Consider the following 16,962-nt stretch of genomic DNA (forward strand, 5'->3'; position numbering starts at 1 on the left):
TTATTTCGTGAGATATTTAGCCCGGTCACGATCAATGTACCACATTTTATATAAAAGGCAATGTGCTGACTAACGCTTCATCGCCCATCCCGAACCACTGAGGACACAAACTTGAAACATGGAGAGGAAGATCTTATATTGTCCAAAATGCTGCTCCAGGAGGGTGTAAAATGAATGTGCGGAACGGAGAATAATAAATGCTAAAATTCTACATTAATTATTTCTTTATCTTGGGTTTTTCCCCCCAAGAGTATCTTTATCTTAGGAACAATATAATCATAGGGGAAGGATTTACGTACTGATATAGAGAAGAAAGAACGAGGAAAATACACGAGATAAATGAACAATGAGAACTCATTACAAGTCATTGGATGATTTCACACGGTGGCACTCTTCGTTTCAGTCACGCGTTTTTTGAGCTACAATTTTCACATGGGTTGTTACGATTTGTTTAAGCGCTTTCACCACCACTGCGAAAGCTACAGCCAAACAGAGGAAGAATTAGGGAAAAGTCTCTACTTACGTTGCGTTCGTCGGAGAAGCGTCCATATTACTATCACCACCATGAATGCAACGGAGAAAGATCATCCGCGTACTCACCTGAAAAGAAAAATAATAATTGTTAGTGTCAATTACTCTACGACACTATTCCAAACACAAATTAATCATGAAACGGGCTACTGCATAGCAGTGGACCTTCTATTCGGAAACGAAACTCTGACTGTGGCATGGGATATGAGCTACGATTGCGTACCTCAGTTGCCTGACTCTTTCCCCCAGATGGCAAAGCTTGGAATGCAAGTCCCAGTTCAGAGCAAAATTTTTATATGCAGTACCATTTTATACGTAATTGTAGCTTACTCTCTACAGTATACAATTCATTTTAAAAATTACACATTCTTGTACGCCACATTACATTACGCACTATCAATAACGAATTTACTTAGGCTTTAAAATACTTGCATCACATATCGGCGGACTTTATCTGCTGCTGGATCCTTGTAGATTTATGTAAGAATATTTCTTGTCCGGGCGTTGCTTTTGCGTTGTCCGCTTTAAGAACTACCACATCCAGAGGACAGCGCCTTGTGTTTGTGGATATAGCCTCATGCTGTCTACGGACTGGTATTACCGTGGTTTCCACGGTACGAGTCAAGAATGCATTTCGGAAAGTTACAAACAAATGACTATCGACGGTTGTTCATATGCAACACGCAATGGAGTTATACGCCGCAATGTCCACATGGAATCTCTTCGTCCGGACATATTTTGTTATGGTTGATACATGTCTTGCAGGAAACCTCACTGAATCTTTCATTACACTGCAAATGACATTTAGTATTATCATTTTCTTTTACCGTTGGGACGAAAATGATGATAGAATACTGCAAAACGACGCGCTTCCTCATTAGCAACTTCCAACCATTCTTAGGATGGGAACATGTTTTCTTAGGCGTCTGTTATACTGGGAGAAACTGCGCTCTACAGAATCGTACGTTTTTTATTAGAACTTTCGGGCAATAAGTAAAGGTATGTTGGACCATCGGAAGCCCAGCTCAGTTGATGATACCTAGTGACTCTATGAGGTCTTACGAGAAAAGAGAGAGTAAGTCTCCCCGAATGTCTTGGGAAACTATTTGTTTTGGCGTATTAGTGTGCTACTGTTTATTGACATCGAACTCTTACGGTGACAACCTTTACATTTGTGTGATTTATCGTGGAACTGAAATTCAACTTTTTCTATGTATTCTTGTAGGTGACCACACATTTTGTCGTTCAAGATCAGTTGTCACTTTTCACATCATACTGATATATCTAAATTATTTTGGAATTCGTTTTGGTCTTCTGATGCCTTTTATAGCAACAGAAGACCTTTAATAATTCTTGGGGACCGCCAGATTATGACTTTGCATCAGTTACTACGAACTTCGACATTTCTGACAAGAAAGGGATACGATACTCCATAGGGACGGGATATAGTTAGAAGCTGGAATGAAATTTTCACTCTGTAGCGGAGTGTGCGCTGGTTTTGAAAATTCCTGGAAGATTAAAATTGTGAGACTCGAACTCGGGACCTTTGCCTTTCGCGGGCAAGTGCTCTACCAACTAAGCCAACCAAGCACAACCGACGACCCGCCCTCACAACTTTACTTCCGCCACTACCTCGTCTCCTTGCCCGCGAAAGGCAAAGGTTCCGATATCGAGTCTCGATCCGGCACACAATTTTAATCTGCCAGGAAGTTTCATAATTATAAGCTGCTAGAGACGGATGGCATCAAAAGACTTGTGGAAATCTATAAATATGGAATCAACTTGAGATGCCCTGTCGATAGCACACATTACTTAGTGTGAATCTCAACATGGTAACAATGATGTGAATTTTAAAATTGTAACAATGAGTCCGGCCCGTTAGGCGGGTGAATTACCCCTGTCAAATACCGTCCAAGTCCTCTCTCTTTCTCCGTCATGATTTTCGTAGCTGCCTATTCTACATTTATCTTGATATCGTCAATCACCTGGTACCTTTTCCTTCCTGTGATCTTCCTACGACACAACATTTTTTCCACCGCATCTTTTATCCTTCAGTCACTTCTTGTCCATTGCCCTAACAGTTTTTTTCCATCTGTTAATTATTCACAGTATTTTGATTTCTAGTGACGTCTAGAGCATGCAATTAACTAACTCACTGCTGGGATCTCTCATGAACGAAATGCAGAAGGAAGCCTCAAACAGCCTAACACTGTACCACAGCTAGGAATAACACATCAACTGGGTCCTATCTCTCTGACTGTGCAAAAAGGCATTTCCATACCGGAAAACCCTGCATCAGAGACCTTCATCCATTAATTGCCCTCTCCCGCTCCAAACCAACCGATGATGATACCTAGGGACTCCATGAGGTCTTACGAGAAAAAGAGGAGAATAAGTCTCCTCGAATGACTTGGAAAATATTTGTCGTGGCGTATTAGTACGTTTATCGACATCGAACTTATACGGTGACAACCTTTACATTTGTGTGATTTATCGTGGAACTGAAATTCAACTTTTTTTTGTATTCTTGTGGCAACTTTTTTTTTTGTATTCTTGTGGCTGACCACATATTTTGTTCTTCAGGATCAATTGTCACTTTTCACATCATACTGATATCATATCTAAATTATTTTGTAATTTGTTTTGGTCTTATGATGACTTTTATAGCAACAGAAGACCCTTAATAATTCTTGGGGACCGCCAGATTATGATCTTGCGTCAGTTACTACGAACTGTGACATTTCTGACACGAAATTATGAATGTAGTCGTACAAGTGATACGATACTGCATAGGGACGGGATATAATTAGAAGCTGCTTGAGACGGATGGCATCAAAAGCCTTGTGGATATCTATAAACATGGAATCAACTTGAGATGGCCTGTCGATAGCACACATTACTTTGTGTGAATCTCAACATGGTAATAATGAGTTCTGCCCGTTAGGCAGGTCAGCTATCCATGTCAAACATTGTCCATGCCCTCTCGCTTTTTCCGTCATGATTTTCGTAGCTGCCTATTGTACGTTCTGTATCCTGCAGTCAGTTCTTGTCCATTGTCCTAACAGATTTTTTGCATCTGTTAATTATTTACAGTGTTTTCTTTGCTAGTGGCGTCTGGAATATGCAATTAACTAGCGCAGTACCGGGATCTCTCATGAACGAAATGCTGAAGGACACCTCAAACAGCGTAACACTGTACCACAGCGAGGAATAACACATCAACTGAGTCACGTCTCTCCGACTGTGCAAAAAAGGATTTCCATACCGGAAAACCCTGCATCAGAGACCTTCATCCATTTTAATTGCCCTCTCCCGCACCAAACCAACCGACAGCCAGTGGCGGCTACGCAGAAACATCGCGAATCGCTTTACATAAAGACTTTGGCATATTGACCATCCTCAAATAGAAGCGGGGGGGGGGGGGGAGGAGGGGTGAAGATGTCGACCTGTGCTCGTATTACGCCCCCTCCTCCAGATTCGCGGAACGCTTCCGCCCTTATAAATATTCATCACAAATATTTAAAATTCCAGCTCACGGAGCAACGGCGCGGCACAACACGGCGAGTAAACCCCCGCCACCCTTCCCCTTTCTCTACTGTTTGCTTTTCTTTTCAAGTGCAAACCCGGCGCCCGGTGAGCACGGAACATTTGCGAAACAGCCCCTCCGTCATCTTCAGAGGACGCACACGTCGCCCTTTTAATATAGAAACGACAGCAGGGCCGGCAACGTGCCCGCACAGTGGAATACTCTTTCATCTCCGCCCACAAGACCGCGACAAAGGAGGGGACGGTTTCTTGTGTGCGGGCCGCGTAATAAAAGAAGACGCTAGGCGGCTTTTGAATGCTCAACAAGCGCCTCAGCGACTGAATATTTATGCGGTGACTAGGAGGGGGGCAGGTGGGGTAGGCACAGTGTCTGCCTCCAGGGCTTAGTGAGTATTACAAGCCCGCCCCGTGTAATATCGCCTCCAGGCCAGGGAGGGGACATCAAATATTAAAGGCCTCTCCCGTAGCTAGTTAGCTAGCGCTCCCCGTCCACTGTACTATGGCCATTGATTCGCTTATCACAACGTCATCATACACTACCGCAACTGATAGCTTTACGATGGGCACGAATTATTAATTACAATGACGAGGCAAAGAAAGCTGTATACCTGCCTACCCCCGCGAGCCGCGACACGATGTGGCATGGACTCGACTAGCGTTGAAACTAGTGCTGGATGGAACTGACAACGTGAATCCTGCAGGGCATCCCAGATATGCTCAATAATGTTCATGTCAAGGGACTTTGGTGGCCAGCGAAACTGTTTAAACTCCGAAGAGAAGCCACTCTATAGCAAATCTGGACGTACGGGGTGTCGCATTGTCCTGTTGGAAATGCCCACGCCCTTCGCAATGCACAATGGACATATAACAGATGCAGGTGATCAGATAGGATGCTTGAGTACGTGTCTAGACATATCAGGGGTCCCATTCACTCCAATTGGAAACATCCCACACCATTACAGAGTCTCCACCAGCTTGAACATGTAGGGTCCATGGATTCATGAGGTTGTTTCCTTACCAGTACACGTCCATCCGCTCTATACAGTTTGAAGCGAGACTCGTCGGTGAAGGCAACAGGCTTCCAGTACTCAAGAGCCCAGTGTCGGTGTTGACGGGCCCAGGCGAGGCGTGAAGCTTTGTGTCGTGCATCCATCAAGTCTACACGAATGGGCCTTCGGCTCCAAAAGCCCATATGGATGATGTTTCGTTGAATGGTTTGCACGCTGACACTTGTTGATGGCCCAGCACTGAAATCTTAAGCAATTTGCGGAAGGGATGCGTTTCTGTCACGTTGAAAGATTCTCTTCAGTCGTCGTTCGACCCGTTCTTGCAGGATGTTTTTCCGGCAGCAGCGATGTCGGAGATTTGATGTTTTACCGGATTCCTGATATCACGGTACACTCGTGAAATTGTCGTACGGGAAAATGTCCATTTCATCGCTCTTTCTAGGAGATGCTGCGTCCCATCGCTCGTGCACGACTACAACACCACGTTCAAACTCACTTAAATCTTGATAACCAGCCATTGCAGCAGCAGTAACCCATCTAACAACAGCGCCAGGCACTTGTTGTCTTTTATGCGCGTTGCCGACCGCAGCGCCGTATGCTGCCTGTTTACATATCTCTGATCTCTGTATTTGAATACGCATGCTTGTACCAGTTTCTTTAGCGCTTCAGTGTGTAAGAAAGAGAGTCGCTTAATCTTGCAGTTTGAGAAGGTTGAAGGAAAATTGACAGAGAAATGGTGTCTCCCCGCTGTGCTTTCACCATTTTACACTCAGCAAGATGATAAATACATACAATTTTAAAGTTTTCCACATAATTAACCCTTATCATCATAGTAAGCAACAAAAACAAGAAGAAATGGTCAGAAAGTAAACAATCAGTTCTTGTAACGAGATGGTTTCACTTTGCAAGCACTGGGACGTAATAGTGAACCATTTCGACGTTCAGTGCGTAATTTCAGTTGCTGTTAGGCTATAAACTTCAGTTCAGCTTACGATTTATATTATTTTGTTCACGACTTAAATCTCAAAACAATATTACCAAATGCCTAACATGGATCTTTTGCAAATTCGAATAAATATTTTGAAACGCTTTCGGAGTGCACTGTCTTTAATAGCATACAGAGCTGAGTCCTGAACAAATGGTTCAAATGGCTCTGAGCACTATGGGACTCAACTGCTGTGGTTATCAGTCCCCTAGAACTTAGAACTACTTAAACCTAACTAACCTAAGGACATCACACACACCCATGCCCGAGGCAGGATTCGAACCTGCGACCGTAGCAGACGCACGGTTCCGGACTGCGCGCCTAGAACCGCGAGACCACCGCGGCCGGCAGTCCTGAACACAACTGTACTCTTTGTTATGTATAGTACGAATGGACGAAGATGTTTCAAATAACGTACGCTACGTCTGGAAAAAAGAAGTAATTCATCATAAATAATGGGAATTTTTACTTTCTTCCATCACTTCTTTGCAGAATAATTTCATATTTAAAGCTAAAAATCAAGAAACTGCGTTTTCGTTTGCTAATATTTGTTTGTTTACAACTAGTTTTTTTCTTATGGGACAACTGATAGGAAAAAATTGTCTAGTCTTCACAGCAGACACTAGTGAGTGGAAAGTCAAACGTTAGAAATAATGATGCTTTCAACACACAACGTATTTTTGGTCGTGAGATTAAGTGAGACACGTCAGATCGAGTATTAATTTGTAGTGTTATGCACCAAACACTATAATTTAACATGTTTGGTGCACAACAAACATGACAAGCGCTCTATTTGAACATTTATCACCTTCCTCCATGAGCAAAGATTCTGTGTACATGTGTGGATAGTATTTTCGTTTCTAATTTTGCCTTTTTACATTCGAATGTCTCTTATGGACGTTAATCAGTTGATTCCTGATGTAGTATCACTAAGTCGAAAACGGTTAGACATAAATGTTTGTAGAACAAAGACGTTATATGTTCGTTTTTGCCCAAGTCTTTCAGCGGAGCGAAAACAAGACTCCTTAGAAATTACACAATGGATTTTTTGTCGGAATTTTCACATCCGGACGACGAGTAGGAAATGGGTACGTGGGGTATCAAACTCAACAGCCTGAGGTCCACGTTTCCAAAAATACCTTCAATTCATCGTAAATAAACATAATAATTAAGAAAAACTTAATTTGAGCTTGGACTGGGGTACCAAATGTAGCAATGTGAGGCCTGTTCTTGCAAAAAAAGATTTAATTGGTTGAAAGCAATCAGGAGAACTAAACAAACTTAATGAGTGATTTGAGGGAAAATTATGGTAATTCACGAAAAGCTGCTAATAGCGACATAAATGATGCGTTAAAAAATATCAACTCACAAAGTAAACTGCAACTTCTGATTTCTCTTGATGTGTATACTCTGGATAATATTAGAACACTGCTCAATATATCAATAGGTTATATCTTATTTCATGCTTTCTTAACAATACCTAAAAATAAAAAACACGATCAAATTTTTTTGAAATTAATTGTCTAAAAATAAGAAACAAAACAGATTGGAGAAACATTTGACGCGCTTTTGAATTATGGTCTAAATCACGTATAGCAAATAAGCTGGGGATCTACGGTTAAAAGTTAGCTGTTTAAGTTAGAATCTTGGTATTTTAAAGTGCACTAGAGGCTACTTGTGTGGTGAAATTTCACGCTGTGTTTCCCTAACGGCACTATCACATGAGCATCGCGCCTGTTGTACATGATTTCCAGCGTGGTTCGAAAGTATGTCAAATGACTGTTCAATACATTTTGTTTCTTACTTTTGGACAAATCAGCTCACAAAACATTAGACGGGTTTCTTTTTTTTCACGTTTTTTTGGTTCAGTCTTAAATTAGATATAGTGTATTTCTGTAAATGTCTGGAAGGAAAATTTTCATAGCTTCGAATTACAGAGTGAACCTGCTGTGCAAGGTAAGTATTTTTTTTAATCTGTCATAGTAAAAGAAAGTTATTTGGATTTCGGGTATACTAATGGTACATTAACAGAGCACGATGCTCGAAGACATATATCGTCTTTGGTGTTTGGCGCTACGAGGATGCTTCTCACTAACTTTGAAATTAGTTCTGCCTTCTATCCAGTAACTTGCCTTATCAGTGTACATTGTCTTCAAACAACTGTTAAAACATTTCTTAAAAGACATCATAGTCGCCGTTGACTGTACAAAATATTTATTGTTACTATTGCAATTTCGGCCTTATAGACATTTTCTAGTAACACTGCGAAGTTACATTCTGTCAGAATATACAACTACCTGACATGTCGTCAAAAAGGAGCGTTTTGACTGTGAGAGTGCCACAAGATCCGATGAGTACGACCCATATAAAATATTGTTTGATATTTCGTGGGAGTTGACAGGTGCGCAACTGTCAATACATATAAACAGCTGAGGCACTCATTCACAGGAACAGAGTATTCGTGGTTACACAGCGTCTATTCAAACCGAATCCTAAGTGTCTGGTAAATGTGTAGCGGGCGATACAGAGTTTGAGAGTCACTTTGCCGCGTGTGTACGGCGAGCCGCCATAACTCGCCTCATCCAGGCGACAATGTGTCGAGGCCGACCTACCGCAGAGCCATCTAGCGGGACGTGTCCCAAACCGCTGGAAGTACCCCTCGGTGGCAGAACGTCCGCCATCTGTTAGCCTCCGCGGGAACTGCCACATCCATTTGCGAACCGCCCCACCCCAGGGCGTCCGCTCCGCCTACGCAAGGGCCAGGGGGAAGAATTCTCTTCTCTCCACGGCGCAAACGGCCCTTCTGCGGCGGCGGGACAGAGAATGTGTGTGTGTGTGTGTGTGTGTGTGTGTGGAGAGGGGGCATGTAAATTGCTATCATTACGGCGGTAACAAGGAGGCGCTGCTAGCTAAAAGGCTGCGGAAATCCGACCTACCCCAAGCCAGAGCGCGTTCACTGGATTTCGCTTCCGGCTTCACAAACGGAAAGCTCTACTGATTTTTTTTTTTCTTGTAGTGACTTCTTGTACAAGCTGGTAAGTAAAATCGTCCGTCATCATCAGACGCTACAGGCAAGGTACTGCTGATGTACCCATCCTTCTTTGTCCCTCACCGCCTGTGCCGTTTTGTTGTGCTTCCTGCGGTTCATTCATCTGACAATATCTACATCTACATCGATTCTCTGCAAATCACATTTACGTGCCTGGCAGAGGTTTCATCTAACCACCTTCACAATTCTCTATTATTCCAATCTCGTACAGCGCGCGAGAAGAATCAACACCTATATCTTCCCGTACGAGCTCTGATTTCCCTTATTTTATCTTGGTGATCGCTCCTCCCTATGTAAGTCGGTGTCAACAAAATATTTTCGCATTCGGAGGAGAAAGTTGGTGATTGGAATTTCGTGAAAAGATTGCGTAGCAACGAAAATCGCCTTTCTTTTAATGATTTCCAGCCCAAATCCTGTATCATTTCTGTGACACTCTCGCCCATATTTCGAGAAAATACAAAACTTCGAACTTTTTCGATGTATTCCGTCAGTCCTTTGTGGTGAGGATCCCACACTGTGCAACACTATTCTAAAAGTGTACGGACAAGAGTAGTGTTGGCAGTCTCCTTAGTAGGTCTGTTACATTTTCTAAGTGTCCTGCCAATAAAACGCAGTCTTTGGTTAGCCTTCCCCACAACATTTTCTGTGTGTTCCTTCCAATTTAAATTGTTCGTAATTGTAATTCCTAAGTATTTAGTTGAATTTACGGCTTTTAGATTAGAGTGATTTATCGTGTAACCGAAGTTAAACGCGCTCCTTCTAGCACTCATGTGGATGACCTCACACTTTCATTTAAAGTCAACTGCCACTTTTCGCACCATTAAGATATCTTATCTAAATCCTTTTGCAGTTTGTTTTAATCTTCTGATGACTTTATTAGTCGATAAACGACAGCGTCATCTGCAAACAACCGAAGACGGCTGCTCCCAAATCGTTAATATAGATCAGGAACAGCAAAGCGCCTATAACACTACGTTGGGGAACGCCAGAAATCACTTCTGTTTTACTCGACTTTCCGTCAGTTACTACGAACTGTGACCTCTCTGACAGGAAATCACAAATCCAGTCACATAACTGAGACGATATTCCATACGCATGCAATTTCACTACGAGCCGCTTGTGTGGTACAGTGTCAAAAGCCTTCTGGAAATCCAGGAATAAGGAATCGATCTGCAATCCCTTGTCAATAGCACTCAGCACTTAATGTGAATAAATAGCTAGTTGTGTATCACAGGAACGATGTTTTCTAAACCCATGTTGACTGTGTGTCAATAGACCGTTTTCTTCGAGGTAATTTATTACGTTCGAACACAATATACGTTCCAAAATCCTGCTGCACATCGACGTTAACGATATGGGCCTGTAATGCAGTGGATTACTCCTACTACCTTTCTTGAACACTTTGTAGCGCGAAGGTTCTGGACTGTCTCCTAACTTTTTTCGCAGGATTTTTTGCTTCGAAGAGATGGAGCTTTTATTTTGAATAAGTAGTCGAATTCATTTCTCTGTTTCATGTTAATCAATATCCTTTTTCCTTTAATTTCTATTGGTATTTGCTCATTATATTCTTTTTCAGAGTAGGACGTTTTTGTGGCTCTCCAGGTCCTCATCTCTACTTCTACTAATTTTTTGTTTCTTCTTTCCCCAGACTACACTCTTCACAACCGTATCTTAAAATGCTCCAAATATATGTGTACATGAACTTCTTCCTTTTTACTATTTTGAGGTGGATACATGTCAATAAATTACTCTTTTTCTCTAAATGATTGTTGAGGGAATGCAATTCTTCTTTTAATATCCATAATGCTCGTACATCTGTTGTCATGTGTTGTCGTACTTACGATTTATCTGCATTTTCTTTATATCTAGTCGGCCGCTGTGACCAAGCGGTTCTAGGTGCTTCAGCCCGGAACAGCGCGACCGCTACGGTCGCAGGTTCGAATCCTGCCTCGGGCATGGATGTGTGTGATGTCCTTAGGTTAGTTAGGTTTAAGTAGTTCTAGGGGACCGATGACCTCAGATGTTAAGTCCCATTTGCATTCTCCATATTTAGCAATTATATGCAACCACTCGCTCACAAAAAGATCCGTACCTAAAGACTAAAAAATTGCCCAAGCCACACCAATACCCAAAAAGGGAAGTAGGAGTAATCCGCTGAATTACAGGCCTATATCACTATCGTCGATATGCAGTAGGGTTCTAGAACATATACTGTATTTGAACATTATGAAGTACCTCGCAGAAAACGATTTATTGACATGTAGTCAGCACGAATTCAGAAAATATCGTTCTTGTGAAACACAACTAGCTCTTCATATTCATGAAGTAATAAGTGCTATCGACAGGGGATGTCAAATTTATTCCATATTTTTAGATTTCCACGAGGCTTTCGACTCCGTTCCTCACAAGCGTCTTCTAATCAAACTGCGTGCCTACGGAGTATCGCCTCAGTTGTGCGACTGGATTCATGATTTGCTGTCAGTAATGTCACAGTTCGTAGTAATAGACGGAAAGTCATCGAGTAAAACAGAAGTAATATCCGGCGTTCCGCAAGGAAGTGTTATTAGCCCTCTATTGTTCCTGATCTATATTAACGACATAGGAGACGATCTGAGTAGCCGTCTTAGATTGTTTGCAGATGATGCTGTCATTTACCGTTTTGTAAAGTCATCAGATGATCAAAACGACCTGCAGAATGATTTAGATAAGATATCTGTTTGGTGGCAATTGACCCTGAATAAAGAAAAGTGTGAAGTAATTCACATGAGTACTAAAATAAATCAGCTAAATTTCGATTACGCGATTAAGTCACACAAATTTGAAGGCTGCAAGTTCAACTAAATACTTAGGGATTACAATCAGAAATAACCTAAATTGGAACGACAACATAGATAATGTGGGTAGAACAAACCAAAGATTGCAACAGGTCTACCAAACAGACTGCTTACACCACGCTTGTCCGCCCTATACTGGAGTACTGCTGTGCGGTGTGGGATCCACATCAGGTGGGAATGACAGATGACATCGAAAAAGTACAAACAAGGGCTGCTCGTTTTGTATTATCGCGAAATAGGGGACAAGTGTCACAGACATGATACGTGAACTGGAGTAGCAATCATTAAAAGAAAGGCGTTTTTCGTTGTGCCGGGATCTTCTCATGAAATTTCAATCAGTAGTTTTGTCCTCCGATTGCGAAAACATTCTGTTGGCACCCATCTACACAGTGAGAAATGGTCATCACGATAAAATAAGAGCAATTAGGGCTCGCACGGAAAAATTTAAGCGCTCGTTTTTCCCGCGTGCCGTTCGAGAGTGGAACGGTAGAGAGACAGCATGAAGGTGGTTCATTGAACCCTCTGCCAGGCACTTTATTGTGAAAAGCAGAGTAATCACGTAGATGTAAAAACTGTTAAACTGTTTTTTATATGTGTGGCAGTACAGTAGGTTCATCAGAAGTCGCCAATAAGTTTTAAATCGTGCGGGCAGCATATCGCGGAATTCGGCTCACGCACCGCCCACCTCCGCTAGTGGGTGTAATCGTACCGGTACGATACCGTTGAAAGGGCACGTCCAATTTCCGATTTTATTTCTCCAAGTCGAACTGCTAGTGTGTCCGTTTTTTTTTTTCACTATGGGTAATCCCTATTCATTATCAAATGGTTCAAATGGTTCTGACCACTACGGGACTTCACATCTGAGGTCATCAGTCCCTTAGGACTTAGAACTACTTAAACCCAACTAAGCTAAGGACATCACACACATCCATGCCCGAGGCAGGATTAGAACCTGCGGCCGTAGCGGCCGCGCGGTTATAGACTGAAGCGCCTAGAACCGCTCGGCCACTCTGGCCGGCTCCGGGGTCTAATGACCTCGACGTCGACGGGGCGTTAAATGGAGACCTTCCTGCGTTCCTCGCGAAACGTTTCGTTAGGGTGGACCGTTAACTTTGGCAGACCCACCGCCAGACGCCGGCGCTTATTTAGGTATGCATGCCGGATGGTGCCCGGCGGTTATCTGGGACGGCAGAGTTTCACAACGTCCGCGCGGAGCCATAAATCTGTGGACCGCCAAGGCGCCAACACCGAGTCCCACCGCGCATGCGCGTGCTCACACACACACACACACACACACACACACACACACACACACACACGCTGCTTTCGGCAGGAAAACGGGTTCGGGACAGCCGCCGTGCGGCCAGGTGGAATGGAGAGAACCAGAACCAGGACAGGTCGGAGAAAAACGGACAGACGGAAAAAAAAACACGAGAAAATAAGAAAAATAAATGGAGGGCAAAATAAATCCGTGGCGAGTCAGCGGGCGGTCTTACTTGTTAGCCGCGATCACAGTAATTTCCCTAATGAAGCGTTAAACGATCCATTACGGACGCAGCGTCGGCAATTTCGTCGCCCCGTGTGACCGAGGCGTGCCCGGGCGGTGATGTATGTTCCAGGCGCGCGCCATCCGTGTACGGGCCACGCCGCTGGTTTGTTTACCTTCCCCTCCCTAATCGTTTATCGACTTATTTATTGATGTATGTACTCCCGTCTCCTTTAAAAAAGCAAACACGGCCGCGCTGATACTCCACTCCGACTCAAGCGGTTAGCAGGCGGCCGTTGCAGGGGATTCCCCAACTTGCAGTCGCTGATCGCCAGTTCCTCTTTCTAATTTTCTCGATTCTCGTGTCACCGACACAAGAGAAACACACTCGTCCGAATATCACACACACACAACTTTTTGTGAAAATCTTGATCATTGTTCTACATGTTGCTTTTTCTCGGGGTCGCGCGGTAGCGTTCTCGCTTCCCGCGCCCGGGTTCCCGGGTTCGATTCCCGGATTTTCACTGCCTCGTGATGACTGGGTGTTGTGTGATGTCCTTAGGTTAGTTAGGTCTAAGTAGTTCTAAGTTCTAGGGGACTGATGACCATAGATGTTAAGTCCCTTAGTGCTCAGAGCCATTTAAACAATTCTTTTGCTCTTTTTCTTGGGCCCTTATACCGTACCTTCAGGGCAACGGCCTTGCCGCAGTGGATACACCGGTTCCCGTGAGATCACCGAAGTTAAGCGCTGTCGGGCGTGGTCGGCACTTGGATGGGTGACCATCCAGGCCGCCATGTGCTGTTGCCATTTTTTCGGGGTGCACTCAGTCTCGTGATGCCAATTGACGAGCTACTCGACCGAATAGTAGAGGTTCCGGTCAAGAATACCGTCATAACGACCGGGAGAGCGGTGTGCTGACCACACACCCCTCCTATCCGCATCCTCAACTGAGGATGACACGGCGGTCGGATGGTCCTGGTACGCCACTCGTGGTTTGAAGACGGAGTGCTTTATCCCGTACCTTCACGGGCTCAGCCTGTTAATATAGAATTGGCATGATAGTGGTATGGGGTGGCCTCCCATCTTGCTGCAACCCTCGGCGCACTCTCTTCCCCGTCAACCATGGACAGAAACTGTGTGCCTCACTTGCTCACACTGGACTCGCATTCGAGAGGACGACGGTTCAAACTCGCGTCCGGCGATCATGACTCGGGGTTTTCGTGATTTCCCTAAATCGCTTCAACCAAATGCCCGGATAGCTTCTTTGAAAGAGCAATGTCGATTCCCTTCCCTCATCCGAAGGGACCGATGACCTAGGTGTTTGGTCCCTCCCCAAAATCAACGAACCAACCTCATTTGTAGGCATGTAGAGCTACCCATGTGAAAGTGTGAGAACGAGTTCAAATGGGTCTAAGCACTATGGGACTTCACTTCTGTGGTCATCAGTTCCCTAGAAGTTAGAACTACATAAACCTAAGTAACCTAAACACATCACACACATCCATTCCCGAGGCAAGATTCGAATCTGCGACCGTAGGGGTCGCGCAGTTCCAGATTGTAGCGCCTAGAACCGCTTGGCTACCTGGCCGGCGGGGACTTAACATCTGAGGTCATCAGTTATCTGTTATTACATTTATGTTGTAATTTCATGACCTTGGAGATTTGCACCTCAATTTGGTCCTACGGAAATTGACGAGTAAATAAAATAAAAATAAAGCCCGATTTCCTTCTTCGCGCATGTGAATCCCGGCTCTCAGGTAACGTCACACCCTCAGTACAAGTTAGGACTCCAAGCTACGTCGCCGACCAGACACAAGCTACAGCGTCACTATAAAAGAAACAAACAAAGCACCTATTAGACAGTTGTCTCCTGAAGAAGATCATGGTGCGCATTTTCGAAAGCTCGAGTTTTAACTCGGATTTGACGCTGTCTGAATGAGATTTTATACAAGGATGCCGTCGCGGAAAACTTGGATGTGAAACGCACACTACGAAAAATGAAATCTTGGGGATCAGAGATAAATGAGAAGGGTGGCAGGGAGGGGGAGTGTGTTGGTGACGGCAGCAGCCGAGACGGAAGTCGCCCGCGGCCAAATTGACGTCCAATTAGTGCGGGGGCGAGGGCCGCTCAAAGGCGGGCGACAAATTGCAAGGTAGCGGCTGCCGGCGGCGGCCGCGGCGCCCGCCAATTGCGCCAAGTGGCTCAATTGAGCGCAATGAGCGGCCGGCGCGCCCCCCGTCCTCTGCGGCTCCCAGCGCTGCCGGCTCCCATACCAGCTCTCCGGCCTACGCCTTGTCACACACTCGCTCCGCCGCCACACATTCCCATTGTTCAGAGTCAGTAGGGAGAAGAAAAAAAAAAAGGCACGCGTTTCGCGTCGAGAAAAAAAAATTACACAATGCTCCGCGACATTCGGATACACCTGCTGGTTAAATTTAGATAACCGGTTTTAGAGGAAGACGTTGCAGCAATTTTACAGGCTCACGCGAACTCCGTAACTCTTACCTGCTGTATACCTCAGCTGTCCAACTTGCCCACATATGCGCTTACGTCCAATACCAGAAATGTGCAACTACCAGCAGATCTCTGATTTTGCCTTGGCGACTACCCACGACAAGTCAGTAAGCGTATCACGAGGGTTGGAACTTTAATAGTGGCAGTGGATAGACCGGTTCCCGTGAGATCACCGAAGTTAAGCTCCCAACTTGCCCAAATATGCGCTTACATCCAATACCAGATATGTGCAATACCAAGATACCTCTGATTTTTTCCTTGGCGACTACCCACGACACGTCACTAAGCGTATCTACCAGGGTTGGAACATTAATACTGGCAACTATTTATTTTCAGCTCGTACAAAATAGATACGTGTTTCGAAGTTTTACTGACCTTCAAAGCAGTCACTAGCGTTGTGTATAAAACCGTTGCCAGCGATGTGCAAGTAGGACACTCTTAGCAGTGCCAGTTGTGTTGACAGTTCGAGAGACGCGGTCTATTGCCCGACGAATTTGTAGCAGTTCTTAAGCGAATGCCGTGAAATGTTTCCTTCAATTTCGAAATCGAGTTGAACATACGAGGGCTTAAGTTAGAAGTGTGCAATAGGTGGTATAGCACCTAGCAACCCCATCAGTCAAAGAAATCAGTAACAGCTTGCACTGTACGTGCCTGAGCATTGTCCTGCAAAATGATGCTCAGGTCCTGCAGAAAGTGTCTTCACTAATATCTCTACGCTGTTCATTTATCGAACACAACCTACGACCAGCTTTTTTTAAACCTACGTATATGACTTCTCAGTTACAAATTAAAAAAAAAAAATGTGTTTCAATGCTTTAGGGAAATTCAACCCCTGAGGGGTTGCTGCATTTGAACGGGCTACTCCTGTAACTGAAATATCAGATCTGAAGATGGTTCTGAATGAACCGAAACCGGTCATACGAATGAAAAATTTGCAATCAAGACGCATTTTAAGTAACATTATAACACTAATATCATTGAGCTCTTGGTATTCTTACAGGAAAAGCT

The 16,962-nt window shown here is 44.1% G+C and overlaps 1 protein-coding gene and 1 pseudogene across 1 annotated transcript in view; one reads left to right on the forward strand and one right to left on the reverse strand.

Moving 5' to 3' along the window:
• The window catches only part of LOC126293225 (uncharacterized), a 99,723-nt gene that overhangs the window by 60,633 nt on the left and 22,128 nt on the right, over positions 1-16,962 (reverse strand). The gene's annotated exons all lie outside the window — the stretch shown is intronic.
• On the forward strand, positions 14,129-14,246 carry LOC126293809 (5S ribosomal RNA; annotated as a pseudogene).

Source organism: Schistocerca gregaria, chromosome 10, assembly GCF_023897955.1.
Source record: "Schistocerca gregaria isolate iqSchGreg1 chromosome 10, iqSchGreg1.2, whole genome shotgun sequence".
Lineage (NCBI taxonomy): Eukaryota > Metazoa > Arthropoda > Insecta > Orthoptera > Acrididae > Schistocerca > Schistocerca gregaria.